The following is a 17,359-nucleotide window of genomic DNA, read 5'->3' as shown; positions in this document are numbered from 1 at the left end:
TGTCATACTTTAACGACACTTTCCTCAAGATACTTGACGCTCACGCTCCTCAGCGACTTACTAGAACTAAGGAACGTATCGCACCTTGGCTAACAAAAGATACTAAAACCAAAATTAAACTCCGTGACCAGGCCTGGAACAAATGGAGAACTACTAAAACCCCCCTAGATCGCATCAAGTTTGTACAGCTCAGAAACTCAACCAAAGCAGCCGTCATGTGGGATAAAAAACAATATTTCTGTCACCTCCAAGACAAACACCAGCATAATCCTAAAAAATTCTGGGCTGGATTCAATCACCTCCTTCATCCAGGTAAATCTACCACCCCCACCCCGGAGAAACTCATGGGCAAAGATCCAGGTGATATAGCCAATACTTTTAATTCTTTTTTTACCGAGACCATCCAGTCCCTCGCCAATCAGCTTACTACTTCTCCCTCGGGTGTAATCTTAACTAAAGACCCAACTCAACCCTCCTTTAACCTACAACCAACATCCATCTCCTACATTCGAACCCTCTTGAAAAAACTTAAGCCAACCACCTTAGCGGCTGACTTACTCCCAGCAAATTACTTACAAATAGCATCTGACGCCATAGCCTACCCTGTCTCAATCTTGATCAACCGCTCCATCTCTGAAGCTACTCTTCCCTCAATCTGGAAAATCTCTTATATTATCCCTCTCCATAAAGGAGGGCCCTCCACTGACACATCTAACTACAGACCCATAGCTATTCTGTCTCCACTAGCTAAAATCATGGAACGCCGTTCACAAGCAACTCATTACCCATCTTACTCGAAACAACCTCCTGTCTAACACTCCAGCATGGCTTCCGCCCCACCATAGCACAACCACTGCTCTCCTCTCCTTTGTTGACTCAGTCAACCACAACCGCAACAATAAATTAATATCCTCTGCGCTCTTTCTCGACCTGTCGAAAGCCTTCGACATGGTCAATCACCAACAGTTGCTCCACACACTTGAAACCTATCACCTTAGCAAATCAACCATAAGTTGGTTTAACGCCTATCTCTCTGGTAGAAAACAGGCAGTTCAGTGGCAAAACAGGCTATCAGACCTACTCCCCACTAACATCGGTGTTCCCCAAGGATCTATACTTGGTCCCCTTCTTTTTTCCATATTTATAAATGGTCTACACTCCATCATTCCCGAAGCCTCCTGCATTCAATATGCAGACGACTCCACCCTGATCTGCTCTGACGCCTCTCTCACCAAACTCCAAGTCACAACCCAAAACTGCTTTTCCGCAGTTGAAAAATGGTTCTCGGATCTAAAACTTTTACTCAACCCAACCAAAACCAAATTACTTATATTTTTCCCCACCCCAATTACCTCTCAAGGAAAAGAACCTCCTAATACCAACAACCCAACCTTTCATGTGTCCTCCAACAATGGGACCATAATCGAACCTGTCTCTCACACCAAACTACTAGGGGTGACCATAGACCACAAGCTGAAATTTGATACGCATGTCAGCCTGACCATTAAGTCGGTAAACAAAAAACTCGGGTCCATGTATAGAATAAAGAACTTCTTAACCCCGCACACCAAACTAACAATTGCCCGGACCCACCTCCTCTCCACACTCCTTTACGCCTCCCCGATATTCTCCTTCCTCAACAAGAGAGAGCTCAATAAACTATCTAAAACCTATAACCATATAGCCAGATTCATAACAGGTATGCCCTATCGCACCCATCACTGCCAAAATCTAAGGACACTGGAATGGCTAGAACTGCCCAACATTCTCAAACTTAACCAACTCACTGAGGCATTTAAAGCAATCAACCATCCAGACAAAACCCCCTCACTGAACAAAATACTTACCCCCTATTCCAACCTTACGTCCCTCAGGTCATCAAAAGTCTACTAGTACAGACCATTAAATCTAACAACTCGGGAGGTGAGGCACTCTATGCCAATTCCATTGGCAAATCCTGGAATGCCCTCCCAAACAACCTAAGACACATGACCTCTCTTCACCAATTCAAAAAACACCTCAAGGTTCTCCTAAACTCCCAATGGCTATGCCCTTGCTCTAATCCAGATTAACAGCAAACATCCCAAGCACACGAACCCTCTACCCAACCCAAAACCTTAAAGGTCGACAATGTAGCTATGTTTAGCCATCTACACAAGTCTGTACCTCTTTTAAACAATATGTATGACCTACTTGTTTACTTTATTCTGCCTATGAATGTATTAATAATTACTGATCTGCTTTATTTTGCCTATGAATGTATTAATAATTTACTGATCTGCTGATATTTTGTCTAGTAACTTCTGTTCTTTGGAGCTTTTCTCCCCGGGCCTCTACTGAAAATGGACATGTATCCAGCTAGACTAGCCCGGTCAACAAATGAAAAATAAAATAAATAAAATAAAATAAATACTTTGTTCAATAAAGACCTCTCACTATTAGTTAGCACATATCTGGATATATTTATAACTAAGTCCGTTGTATGGGACGAAGCACTTTCTTTTGGAACTCATGCCTCTCCTCCGATGCCTTCTGCTTCTTCAGTCTGTTTTGTGGTGACTATCTCTCTGCCTGCTGGATTGGCAGCGGAAAAGGGCAAAAGCTATTGCCATCCGTTGAACAGTGTGCCACAGCTGGTAGATGTATGCCTGGTTCTCCTTCCATCTAACGTCCATCATTTTCGATCTCATGGATGATTCACTTACATTCGAATGTGTAGGGAGCCCCTCATTGCTCTCCTGATTCACTTGTTCCACCACTTCTTCTGATTGTGAAGCAGTTGCCGACGTCATCATTTTTGAAGTGGTAATATCCGGCCAACTATGATTCACTAAAGGTGGTGCTGCCGTTTGGATACTTGCTGTGGTGCTGTGGTGTTGCTACTGTTCTCCCTGGGACAGGAGAACACATTCCCCCTCCGAAAATCATTAAAATCCCTTTCCAGCTTCTTCTTCTTCTTATCCTGTGGTAGTTTATTTTCAAGCACCATTGAGTTGGTGGTGAGGTCACTGAAACATATTCATCTTGGTAGAATTCAAAAGCAAACTCAATTCACCTTTCAGAGATGAATCTCTGTGACCAGTGCACCATCTATAAGTTGGTATTGTTCGATTAGCAACCTAATGTAACCATAGCTGGTATCTAAGTTTAGTCTCTGCCATTTAGTTGATAATTCTGGATAGGTGGTGCCGAAAGTAGGCATTTTCAATATTCGTATTCCTCTCGGCACCACATTAAAACTTAGACAAGCCTCCATGTGCTGTTTCTGCCACTGTGTGGATTTTAGTTTGTTCAATTTATTCTCCAGCTTTCTAGTTAACTGCATAACAGTCATATTCCTCATAGTACTTACAGTCTCCTCTCCGTCCTTCGTTAACTCCATAGTTGTTAAATGTAACAAGGGATTATTTTCAGTAGAGAGGAGTCTCTGAAAGGGAGACTCATTACCAATGTTCTTGTATAGGTTTACAGTCTCTGTCACTATACCTTCAGCCATGTCCCAGCGACCGTTCGAAAACCGGCAACAAAAAATAAAACAAGACAGTCCTGGACAAAGTGCCTCTCAGAAGCAATGCATAAATTCAAAAATGTACAGAAGAGGCAACACCACAGCAAAACCAATGTATAAATGTAGATTTAATAAAGCCAAAATTCAGAGCAGTGAGCACTTTCACATTTTAAAAACGTTTCATCAGACTTTCATACTGCATACATTCTTCATTTAATTTAAATAGTAACTTTATTAACGCAACTTCCAATCACTTAATAAAGTTAATTATGACATCACAAGCATCAATTATCTCTAAAAATTCATCATGAAACTCTAAAAGCTGCATAGTTTAATTCACATTGTACATATAAAAATATAATAGAGCTATGTGTTAAAAATAAAAATAGAAATAAAATCAATATAAATAGATGAAATTGCTTAATGTGCATATGACCTTGCTGCTAGGAATGACTTTAGTGTTATCTTGTCATTTAAACCACCCATTCTATGGGCTTGTAGATGTATAATCCACTTATTTTCTTTTTCCTCATTTTAATGTCACCTAGTCTACCAGTCTTTTTAATTCATTCTAAAGCTCTAAATCTAAATTTATGTGTCATGCCATGGGTCACCACATGCCTAGCCAGTGCATTACTTTCATCTTTTTTATGTCCTATATGTGTTCTTTGACTCTTTCCCTAAGTGTCCTGTTTGTCTTGCCCACAAAGAAGGATTTACATATCTGGCATTGTGCCAGATATATTAAATCCCTTGTTCTGCAATCAGCATAATGTTTAAAGATATATTCCTGCCCAGTATTTGGATGGATAAACTTGTTATCACCTACCATGTACATACATTGGTTGCAACACCTGCAGGGAAATGTCCCTTGTCTGTCAGAGTATATTTCTTTCGTGTTCTTATCATCCTCATAGCATAACAATCTCTTTAAAGACTTAGGGCAGGATTCACAAAGCCTCCGTGTAAGAGATACATGGCTTACACGGAGTCTGCAGTTAAACAGTGTGACGTCAGCATGTCATGCGTATGCATGAGGGCAGGCTGAATCACACCTAAGGCTAACACAGTCCGTGGAAGACAGTAGGAGGCATATCCATAGGCCGAGCCCTGCAAGCGGACATGCCCCCAGAAGAGTAAAATTACCCAAAGTAAATACCCACGACAGAGGCCATGGAAATGTGAATAAACACAACACAATACATGCCCCCACAGACTATGAACATAAAATATATAAATGAACATGTTATATATTTTTTTTAAATCGTAAAGATGTTTGCCCGTGAGTGCGCTTGTTTGCGCGGGCGTGCCCTTAGCTTAGCCACAGTTAGCAGTCAGTGGAAAAGCATATAAGAACTAAATATGCAAAGTAAGCCAAGAAGCAATAGCGTAGCGGTAGAGACGTCGGCTGAAGAGCAGGCATCCATGGTTCAAACCCCCACAACATCAATTTTTATTTTTAGTAAAATAAGCACGAAACAAGTCCCTGACAAATATGTACACATATAAAATCATATTTTATGTAAAATGTAATGAAATAGTCCATTTATTTTGAAGAAATGTGAGATAACAAAACAATAAAAAATGCGAGATGTGCCTATAGCTGAGCTACAGTTTAACAAGGTGAGTGCATCTGCCCATAGGTGAGCAGTGGTTTAACAGGTGTAAAATGAGTGCCCGTAGGTGAGCAGTGGTTTAACACGCTGAAACTGTGTGCCCCTAGCTGAGCTGAGCATAATATCCGTGCTAACAGCCAAATGAAGCGTACACCAGCGCACCCCATTTGCGCGAAGCTGCGCATCGCGCCAACAAGCTAACCGACGGGCAACGTTGAGCAAGCTGTATCAAAACTGCCTTTACACAGACACACCCCCTAGCCTGTCTAGACAGTCATAAAAAATAAAAAGCAGTGGCCAGGTTCGAACCCAGGATACTATGCACCACAGTCAAAGTACTGAACCACTAAGCCATGACAGCAGTACCTACAAATGCAGTAATAGCAAATATATATGAATGAATACAAAGTGGAGCATGACAAAGCAGGTTTTGTGAAGTTGATACAATTCCAAAATGGCCAATCACAGATATGTGCGGGAAAAACGAAATATATAAGCCCCATAGGCGGGAATACACAGCATAAACGATTGTAGAACTAACTTGCAGCCAGAATGTCAGGAGTAGGTGAGGGTAGTTGCTTTCGAGCACAGAGGTGGGGTGTTGAGGAGTCCAGATACATGGTCTGGTTCCTAGTCTACAATCATGAGGCCCAACTCATGCAGGGCCAGGTCCTGTGGGGAGCATATAGGGCTGAGGCGTGGGACCGGTTGGCTCATGATCTCACCAGTGCCACAGGGATTCCAAGGACTGGTGAGCAGGTCCGTCACCACCATGCGGACCTGAAGAGACGCAAGCAGGACCAATTGAACCTTTGGATCCAGGAGGCCCGGCAAATGCCCAACGCCCCACTACTGAGTAAGTTACATTTAATTATGTATGTAAGAAATTAAACTAGCTGATATTATGGAGATGTGTATTCCAAAATTACTTCATTTATATTACAGCTGCAGGTGTCCGTTCTGCGAACCGCAGAGCCTATGGCGATAGGCTGGTGCAGTTGCGCCACCAGGCAGGTCAGTAATCCTCTCCCAGTAACTGTAAAGAAATATAAAAGTATGACAGTTAGCAAAAGAGTGCAGTGTAGTCACTAAGTAATAAAATGTGCAAGTAACAGTGTAAGAGTGTTTGCAAGTATTGCTTGATTACAAAAGTGTGTTGCAGTCTGTAATCCAAACAGAAAAATGAAAATGTCTGAAATAAAGTCTGAAATAAAGATGCCCCACCTGTAATATAATAGTACACGACCTGCAGCAGGCTGAAAAGTACAGCTGCAGAAGATGAGCAAATCACATGTGTGAAATATACCCCTGTTGAAATACTGAAACATGACAGAAGTGAGACTGCTGGAAAGGATTGTAATAACTACAGGTAAAACATGTCAATAAAGCCTAGAAGTAAGTACCATCCTGAATAGTAAAATGAAAACAAGTGAGAGAGTGTGAGAAAGAGTTATGAATCCACCAATAAAGTAGTAATAACCCCTGAATAAAGTATACTGCAGTCAGTACAGAATGAAATGAATGTGACAAGCATAACCAAACAGCGAAATGTGTTCAAAGTGTTGCTGCAGCTGGAATGTGTATCCCAAAATCTGGATATGTTGCTCTCAGTCTGCAATATGCAGATAGTATGATTGTCTGACATACCAAACATCCACAGTTGTCTATAGCTATATAAAGCAAATGTAGCAGGATGATGTAGCTGAACAAAGCCAGATATGAATGTGTATGAAGAACAATAAAATGTATATTGATGTAACAGTAACAGTCCTATCACCAAATTGAAGTAGTTATCTTATAGGAAACTGTAGTTAGAACAGTAGTGTGTATATATGTGCAGCTATTAGAAATGTACAGCATATGTATTGGTATTCGAAGGTGTTAATATTATTTTCTTCACCCCACCCTATAACCACATATAACCGATTCCACGTGAAAATGGTATGTGCAATCACAATTAACACCCCTGGACATTTGTCCTGTTGGGTCATAAATATTTGCATGTCCGTTGATGCATCTGCCCTGTTCATACATCCAAACCTGATGGCCTGTTGCCATCAATCAACCCTACATGTTGTTGGACTGTGTATTGCTGTTCAAATTATGCATGTGTTATGCTCGCTGTTCAATGGTGTGAATATCTGGGTGTTTGGTTAATGGGAATACTAATGCATGCTGTTACAACTAATTGCGAATGGTATTGTATGTTACTAACCCAAACTGTCATGACATAATGCAAAACATAGGACGACAGGGAAGGCGGGTTCCAGTGGACCCACCTCTCCCACCTCAGCTGGCAAGTGCACCTGGCACTATTGCCCAGTCTGGACCCTCCTCCGGTGGCCCTGTGCCACCTGCAGGTGGAAGCGCTGCGGGGGATGGGGCCCGTCCCCCCTCTGCAAGTGTGGCCAGAGGAGAACCACTACTCACCCTCCATAGCGTCCGGACTGTGGTGCGTAGGGAGATACGGGACTCTGTTCTTGGGCCCCTACGCCAGCTTGAGGCACAGGTGGCACAACTTACGGGAATGCCTGTTGCCCGGCCTACACAGCCCCCAGCACAGCCCCATCCTGGGCAGTGAAGGAACAGTGGCAACTGCCCATGGGTGGGGATATCAGTTCCACTGTTGCCATCTGTGGGCTCATGGGCTCTGGATATCCAAACATCCATCCCCGTCAATTGTGTAACCCCCCCCACACTTGTCATACACCGCCCCTGTATGCATCTTGTTTGTCTTGTCTGTTGACCTACCCAACCTACCTCCCCAGCTATACTGACTTCCTTCACCTGACATACCACTCTCACCTGAAAAAAAAAAAAAAAAAAAAAAGGGCACTCTGTACCCACAAAAAAATTACGCCCCATACATAGCTGCCCATTCCGCACACATGTCTGATGGACAGGGAAACTATCAATTACAATTGGCTGTACAACAAGTATTATTGTTGTCCTGACACCACTCTCAGGGGTGGAAGGTTTCAAATGTCACACCAGATTACATACATATGCACAGCTGTTGCTGATGAAGAAATGGGCAGCTATGGGCCTAACCTACATCCCTCCTGCAAAACCCAAGCTTGTTTCCCTACTGTCTTACCCTCTTTGTGACCCCTTTTTCACCACTTTCCTGTCTCCCCATTTTCATTTCTTTCAAAGAAAATAGCGCGGGTGTGTGCCAGAGTAAGCACTGTTAAGCGGTTGTAAGCGGGTCTGCACGGAGCTGAACGCCAGTGCGCATGCGGGAGCTCCGCGCAAACCAGCGCTAACCTGGTTACAACTGCTTAAAAGTGCCTTAGTCACTCTGATTGACAGGTCCTGTAGTCAGTTCAAAAGCAAAATAAAATCCCACTATCAGTCCCGAACCCAGGACCTTGGAAACAGTAGTCTGCATGACCTACCACTAAGCCATGACTCTTATACAAGAACATTGTGCTAAAATAAATATATCATGTAATAGTAGGAATGAATGTAAAGGGAATATAGGATTTGTAGTACACAAAGCATGTCATTCATACTTACTGTCAGAACTAGTGGATTTCCATAATAGTAGTGTGTGAACAGAAACAGCCATGCTAGTTGGTAGCTAGTAGGTAATAATGTCAGTTAATGTACATATATAAATGTATGTATATTTACACATATATATATATATATATATATATATATATATATATATATATATATAGTTGAAGGTGTCAGTGTGCATACACACTTACTACAGGAAACAGGAGAGAGGAATGGAGAAATGTGAATCTACAACACAGCCTGAATCATGAGAGAGATACTAACCTTTACACTCACAGAACAGTGTCCACAGCATACCAGCATGGTCCCCGCCCTTACAATCTGAAAGGGCAATGCCTATCTCACATACCCTTTTATAGCACTGTCCTGAAATCACAGTGAGAACTGCAATCAGTACACAACTGGCTGCATGCAATTAGCAAATGCTGGCTTACAATTGGTGCAGAGGCCATCACATGGACTTATGCAGATACCTACAAAAGCATCCTGTACTCACACTCCACACATGCAATACGTTCATTGCACTGTCTGGAGGCAGACAGAGAGAAAGAGAGAGAGAGCGACAGAGAGAGAGAGAGAGAGAGAGAGAAAAAAAAAACAACACAAACAACAACACACGGTACACACACTGAGTTGAAGCTGTCAGCAGTGACAGTACCAAGCCGTGCCAGCAGCAGCAGGAAGCAGTAGTAGTGGTAACGCAACCAGCTGCGACAAACACAGGTAATGTAAAGTAACAGGTTAATAGTCTGCATACTGTGAACCCTCCATATGTGTTATAGGTCTGTATCTATAGGTTTGTCAATGTGATATGTTGTGTGCATGTAGTTCCACCAAAAGGGGATGACTATACATTACATGTCATTCAGTGTTAGGCCATGATCCTGGCAGCAGTTTTCCGTTGCAGTGAGGCCTGTCTGTAGGATGTGTGTGTCAGCTGGTGTAATGACTATGGCGCTTAGTTAGCAGTCATCTGGGAACTTTGTCATCCACAACCCGCACATGTTTGCTTTTACATCTGAGAAATAAATGCCAAACAAGAGGGGTCCTAGGACAGAGGCCTGTGGGATACCACATGTGACTGGCATTGAGTCTGACATGGTACCTACAATATCGATATTATGGATTCTGTATGTCAACCAGTGTACAACCCTTCATGTGACATATGTAGTAACATGTAAGCTAATGAGCTTGCCTATGATGCCTGAGTGGAGTACTGTGTTGAAGGCCTTAGGCAAGTCCAGGTAGGCTGTATGGATTGCGTTGCCCTCATCAATGGCTGTAGTGATTGTTTTGAAAGGTCAACCAGATTCAAAAGGCAGGATCAGCCCATCATAAAGGCAAACTGGCTGGGAACAAGTATCTGCAGGTACCCAATATCGCTGTATATGCGTCCCATACTGAATCATTCCATAGATTTGCAGACCAGGCTGGTTAAGCTTATGGTGCGGTAGTTCCCAGGGCAGTAGAGTTGCCTCCTTAGTGGAGTGGGACCACTGTTGCTGTATGCCAGTGTTCAGGTACATATCCTGTAGTACGGCCAAGGTTAAATATCAGTCTTATATGCGGTGGTATGTCCTCTTGGAGTTCACGTAGCACACATCCAGGGATACCATCAGGTCACATTGATGCTGTGTGTTCTGCTTTGCTGAGGGCGGCCCTCACCTGGACATGTGAGATGATAGGGAGGTTACATTCAGCTGTGATAAGTATTTCTAAGTGTGGGGGAGAAGGAGGGGGGATACGTGCACCGAACCTGTCTGCAAGAATGTTGCCAATATCTGTGTGTTCGGTGAATGTTAAGTAGGTGTGTATTAACTCAGAGCATATCTGAGGTGTTTGGTCCATATGTGTAACATAACTGAAGAAGACCTTGTGGTTATCTATAGTGTTCATGGACATTTCCCTCCCAGAGTAGGCCGTGGATGTTGTTATGAGAGACCGTAGCTTATTGCCAGTGCTGTCCACAGATGCCTTCCCTTAATGTGAATCTGCTCTGTCCTGCAGTAGCCACCTTCTATCATTATACAATCTGCCTTTGGCTGGGGTCCACCGGACAGGATGCCTAACCTTTGTGCATAGGGTCTGGGTTAGAAATGTGTGTGCATGTTCCATGCAATCTTTGGGATGTCCATGGGAAGCATTCGCAAAGGGGTCAGCAGTGTGGGTTGTGGCTTCCACTGGCCCAGTGGGCTGCATGGATACCATCTCAGTCCTAACAAGTGAATAACTGTCTAATCACATACATATCAAAGTAGTCTACTGTGCTGGTGGTGGTGGTGGTGGTGGGATATGTATATCCAGGCCGAGTAACTTGTGTCCAGATCACACTAGTGGATGGCATTCCACATACAGTACCTTGGTATGAAACCCCAGATTGAGGTTGTGCATTGGACCTGTCGCAGTGTGCTGACCGATGGGGCATGCTACTATGTTGTATGGAATGTGGCAGGTATTGTTGCATAGGTGTTGGCTGAGCACTGATATCTGGCCATGTACTTGTGTATCCACCAAGAGACACACACATGCTACATATGGGAGTAGTAGTATATCACTACAGTTGAGTATCATGTATAGTATGTGTGCCATATATTGCTGACATAGTCTGCTGATATCCTGTTTGTGTTCTCTTCCAGGGACATGGCGCGTCAGCGTAATCCCGCCTACTCTGCAGCAGAAGATGAGGAGATACACCAGAGCCTGGTGCGGGATTATGACATACTGTTTTCCCGCACCAGCCAGAATCAGCAGGAGAGGGCTGCACTGTGGCAAAACCTTGTCCGTAGGGTAAATGACATTGGCACACATAATAGGACATATGAGCAGGTACAACATCACTGCAGTGATTTAATCAGAAATGTCCATCAGCGTGCGTCGGATATCCACAGGCAACAGGTTGCCACAGGAGGTGGGGTGGCCACACACCCCCCCTCACCAGACTGGAGGGGCTACTCCTAAGTGTTGTGGCTCCATCCCCGGAACAGCAACAGCAATACACCTGCATCATGATGGAGGCTGGATCCACAAAGCAGCACGACATGGAGCGTGCAGGTAATATGCCATATGTACACTTGACTGTTCTGTACACTGTTAGTTTATGCATGTGTAAGGTGTGTCCGTGGTATGTAGCTGTCAACATAGTATGTAATTGTGCAGGTGTGATATTGGCAATATCAGCAGCTGACGTGTGAAAGGCAGCTGGTGTACTACTGCACTGTATCATATGCAGTATCAGTGGCACAGTTGTGCCCACTGACATTAATCTCCTCATTTCTGCAGGTCCCTCCAGTGTTACAGCAAGGCAGGCCATCCATGCTGGTGAGTGTGTTTTAACAATACCTATAATAGTCCTGATAGTGCTAGTAATACTAGTGTAACTCAGCAGTGCTCTGTGTGTATACTGTGGGGTGTGCATGTGTGCATGTGTGCCTGTGTCCACGTGTGCATATGTGCATGTGTGCATGTGTGCATGTGTGCATGTGTGCCTGTGTCCACGTGTGCATGTGTGGATGTGTGCATGTGTGCATGTGTGCATGTGTGCCTGTGTCCATGTGTGCATGTGTGCATTTGCGCATGTGTGCATGTGTACACGTGTCCACGTGTGCACGTGTCCACATGTGCATGTGTGCATGTGTGCATGTGTGCATGTGTGCCTGTGTCCATGTGTGCATGTGTGCATGTGTCCACGTGTGCATGTGTGCATGTGTGCATAAGTGCATCACTGGTAACATTGTGTGGACACTGTAAACTGTGTTTCCTGTCTTCCTCCCACAGGTTCTGGTGCTGCTCTGGTGTCCTGCAGCAGGGAAACTAAATCTGGTGCCACAGGTACTAATAATGATGATATCTGTGTAATGGCACAGGAAGGTGTGTCAGGGTCCGCCATTGGTCATCCAATTGACAGTACACAGCTGTCAACCCCATCATTGCGCACAGTCATCCTGCCAGTACATCCTATGTCACCATTGTCCCTAGGTGATGGACAGGATACAGTGGGCATTGACCAGGGTAATGTGGTATCTGTGGCACATGCTTCCCCACACAGCAGCCATGGGCATGGTCCTGCGATGGTACAACACAGACAGTTGCCCATGGGTTCTCATGGGAGCATCGGTGGGCGTACTGCCTCTGGCAGATGTGCCCAAAGAGGTCTGTCAACCTCAGCTATGTTTCGGGCTGTCATGCAGGCACAGTCATGTATGGAAAGGTACACCAGACAGGGTCTGAGGGAGCTGAGAGCATGTTGCACAGCCATGACTGACAGTATGCGTGACATCGCGGATGCTATCCATAATTTCACCGATGTCATAGACAGACGTTGTGGGGACATATTACAGCAGTTCCACAACCACATGTCCATGAGCCAGGGCAATGGTGGGCGGTTGCAGCGTCGACGTGGCCATATGCCAGCAACAGCAGCAGCTGGCAGTCGGCGCGGACAACATGAGGCCCGCGGATGCCCCCATAGTGCCAGCAGCAGCCCCAGCAATGCTGGGTCTGTGCTGTCATTGGAACGCCCCAGGAGACCAAGTGCACGTGGCTCTGGACAGTCCCAACAGGGACCTGTGTCCAGTCAACACACTCCCACTTCTGATGACAGTACCCAGTCTGGCTTAGTACCGGATACGGTCCGTAGCACCCCTGCCAGGCACAGGTACCATGTCCGTGCCCAAAGACACTGATCTGTATGACCTGCCAGGTGCAGACTGTGGCTGTCCACAAACTCCTGTATATGGCAGCCATGAGGTGGAACTGTGTGCGTGCATACACACATGCAAAATGTTAACACCTAGGGCCACCACATACACGCACACACTGCACCAACAGTGCCCCACCCTGTACTGCTGTCCCTCACCAACACACATACACACACATGTCAGTTGGTGGTATCAGTGGCAGACTCAGGCATACCTAATTCACAAAAATAAAGTCAAACGTTACCCCTGGACGTAGGATGTAACACCAGCGAAAGTAAAAAGCAATAATCCAAACAGCAGCGGATGCTGGTGTACAGCGGCCCAATTCCAGCTCTTACAAACAGCGGTTTGCACAAACGTAATGTTCACTTGCTGTAGAAAGCTATGTGACAAGGAACCCTTTTCCAATTCCAATTTTTCAAAAACCAATTCTTTCAACGATAAAAATCACCACGCTAACATGAGCAATGTGGAGAAAACAGATCCTTTTATTAACAGTGAGCGCTTTCGCCATCCGGCTTCTTCAGACTGTATAACAATTAATAAAATTCAATCAGCTGTTTTTATATCATTACACACACTCCCATTGGTTAAACAATTAACTACACAAAAACAATAAAATACATGTGAAGACAAACTGTTACATTCAAAATGCATTCCAAACAAGGCATTATGCTTCGTTAAACACAGAGAGCTGTCTCTAAAAAACATCTAAAACACACATTTCTCTGTATACTTTAAAAAATCTTCTTTAAAAAGTCTCCTTTTTAAAATGATTCTCTTTAAATGAATAAATGAACCACGGCATCGCAATGTCATTATAAAACTTCCATATAAAAGTATATCTCACTATGTTAACCGACAAACGCTTAACAAGTGAATGAAACAATGAACCTACAGCACTTGCCGCTATAAAAATACTGTTCGATACCATATAAGAATATTCTTAACAAACAAATAACGCATCCATTCTACGGCGCTTCTTCTTGCACTGTACCAACAGCATATTACATCATCCTAAGGCAAAATTACATTACTCATAAACGTGTCCAAATCACTAAAACCAAAAACTCATATTTAAAAGTGACGACAGTCAAAAGTATGTGGATAAATCTTACTGTAAACAAAAACAGAAATAGTGGGTAGTTTCAAAACTAGCTTGAAACATACAGTGTATAGTCATAGCTACCTTCAACTACTAAGAGACATCATATAACCAGGTAACTCGGAGTATCAAAGCTCACCTAGTCCAAGTCCACATACGGCATACACATTTCAAGACATTAACATAACCCATACCTAAAGAGGGATTCTGTATAAGTCCTAGGCGTGTCTAGTCTAAATGAAACATATCAGAATAGTACTAATCGCCTTGAGACACTATCGGAAACACTCAAAGGGGTAAATCCGTAAAGATACTGTCATATGGAAGACTATACATTCAAATGCTCATAAAACCTATACGTAGGCGCAGATATGCATACAAGCAAAATGCGTAAAATGCATGTCCAAGTGAATAGATAGACCTAACCTCATATCACCTGTAAATTGATGAAAGTCAAAAATTAACAATTAGATAGGATTCATATAAATACATAAATATAAATAATAACTAGTAGATATATATTAATAAATATATATTAATGAATATATATTCATTTAGGACGTAACTATGCATATAACAATCCTATCTGGTGAATCCATGTGTGAATGGAAAAAGGGGGGACAAACGTATAAACCCTACTACTTTGGTACATATAATTTCCTTTTTTTGAGGAAGGGTCTAACCTGTACTTTATCATTCAGACCTGGGTAATGTTCCGCCCTCAACCTGATGATCCATTTCATCTCATTCTCAAGAGTAAAATTAACAATATCTCCACCTCTCTTGTTTGGTTCAATCTTCTGAATAACAAAGAATTTGAAGGAATGGGTGGTTCCTGTCTCTTTATGATGTTTAGCCAAAGCATTAACCACCGAACCTATCCTAATATGGTATATGTGTTCCCTAATGCGTTCTCTAAGTGACCTGTTGGTTTTGCCAACATAGAACACTTGACATGCTTCACAAGTTGCCATATACACAATGTTCGAGCTATCACATGATGTCTTAGTACAAAAACTAAATCCACGTTGAGTAGTGGGATGAGTAAAACTTACTGTCTCATTAATGAATATGCACTGATTACATTTCCCACAGGGTGTGGTATGAGTCAACTGTGTATTATGTCTGTCTAAACTCAAGCTGTTCCTGGGTTTACACAATAACCTTTTTAAATTGGGTTGTTTTTTATACGTAATGCTTGGATACGATCCCACAATATCCTTTATTTCATGATCTAACAATAATATGTCCCAATGTTTTTCCATTATCTGTTTCAGATCCAAGGAGTCTCTTGTGAAAAACATAGAGGCTCTATTCCTAGTCAAAAGTGGTGGTCTATCCATCGCCAAAGCTGGTATAGGTTCTGAAAAATAGGGTTTGGCCCTGGTGTCTCTGAGGGTGTTGACATTCACAGTAGTACGCTCGAAAATGCTAGCAGTGTAGCCCCTTTGCATAAATTTAGCCCTTAACCCATTTAGTTCATTCACATAACCTTCATTGGTAGGGTTCAACCTAGAGGCCCTCATTATCTGGCCCTTCATAACATTATCGAACACATACTTAGGGTGCATGCTTTCTCTATGAAGGATGGTGTTCCTAATATAAGTAGTAGGGTTTATACGTTTGTCCCCCCTTTTTCCATTCACACATGGATTCACCAGATAGGATTGTTATATGCATAGTTACGTCCTAAATGAATATATATTCATTAATATATATTTATTAATATATATCTACTAGTTATTATTTATATTTATGTATTTATATGAATCCTATCTAATTGTTAATTTTTGACTTTCATCAATTTACAGGTGATATGAGGTTAGGTCTATCTATTCACTTGGACATGCATTTTACGCATTTTGCTTGTATGCATATCTGCGCCTACGTATAGGTTTTATGAGCATTTGAATGTATAGTCTTCCATATGACAGTATCTTTACGGATTTACCCCTTTGAGTGTTTCCAATAGTGTCTCAAGGCGATTAGTACTATTCTGATATGTTTCATTTAGACTAGACACGCCTAGGACTTATACAGAATCCCTCTTTAGGTATGGGTTATGTTAATGTCTTGAAATGTGTATGCCGTATGTGGACTTGGACTAGGTGAGCTTTGATACTCCGAGTTACCTGGTTATATGATGTCTCTTAGTAGTTGAAGGTAGCTATGACTATACACTGTATGTTTCAAGCTAGTTTTGAAACTACCCACTATTTCTGTTTTTGTTTACAGTAAGATTTATCCACATACTTTTGACTGTCGCCACTTTTAAATATGAGTTTTTGGTTTTAGTGATTTGGACACGTTTATGAGTAATGTAATTTTGCCTTAGGATGATGTAATATGCTGTTGGTACAGTGCAAGAAGAAGCTCGTAGAATGGATGCGTTATTTGTTTGTTAAGAATATTCTTATATGGTATCGAACAGTATTTTTATAGCGGCAAGTGCTGTAGGTTCATTGTTTCATTCACTTGTTAAGCGTTTGTCGGTTAACATAGTGAGATATACTTTATATGGAAGTTTTATAATGACATTGCGATGCCGTGGTTCATTTATTCATTTAAAGAGAATCATTTTAAAAAGGAGACTTTTAAAGAAGATTTTTAAAGTATACAGAGAAATGTGTGTTTTAGATGTTTTTTAGAGACAGCTCTCTGTGTTTAACGAAGCATAATGCCTTGTTTGGAATGCATTTTGAATGTAACAGTTTGTCTTCACATGTATTTTATTGTTTTTGTGTAGTTAATTGTTTAACCAATGGGAGTGTGTGTAATGATATAAAAACAGCTGATTGAATTTTATTAATTGTTATACAGTCTGAAGAAGCCGGATGGCGAAAGCGCTCACTGTTAATAAAAGGATCTGTTTTCTCCACATTGCTCATGTTAGCCTGGTGATTTTTAT

This window comes from Protopterus annectens, chromosome 7.part0 (genome assembly GCF_019279795.1).
Source record: "Protopterus annectens isolate FY-2018-M chromosome 7.part0, PAN1.0, whole genome shotgun sequence".
NCBI classification, from domain to species: Eukaryota; Metazoa; Chordata; order Ceratodontiformes; family Protopteridae; genus Protopterus; species Protopterus annectens.
This window is presented reverse-complemented; position numbering follows the sequence as displayed.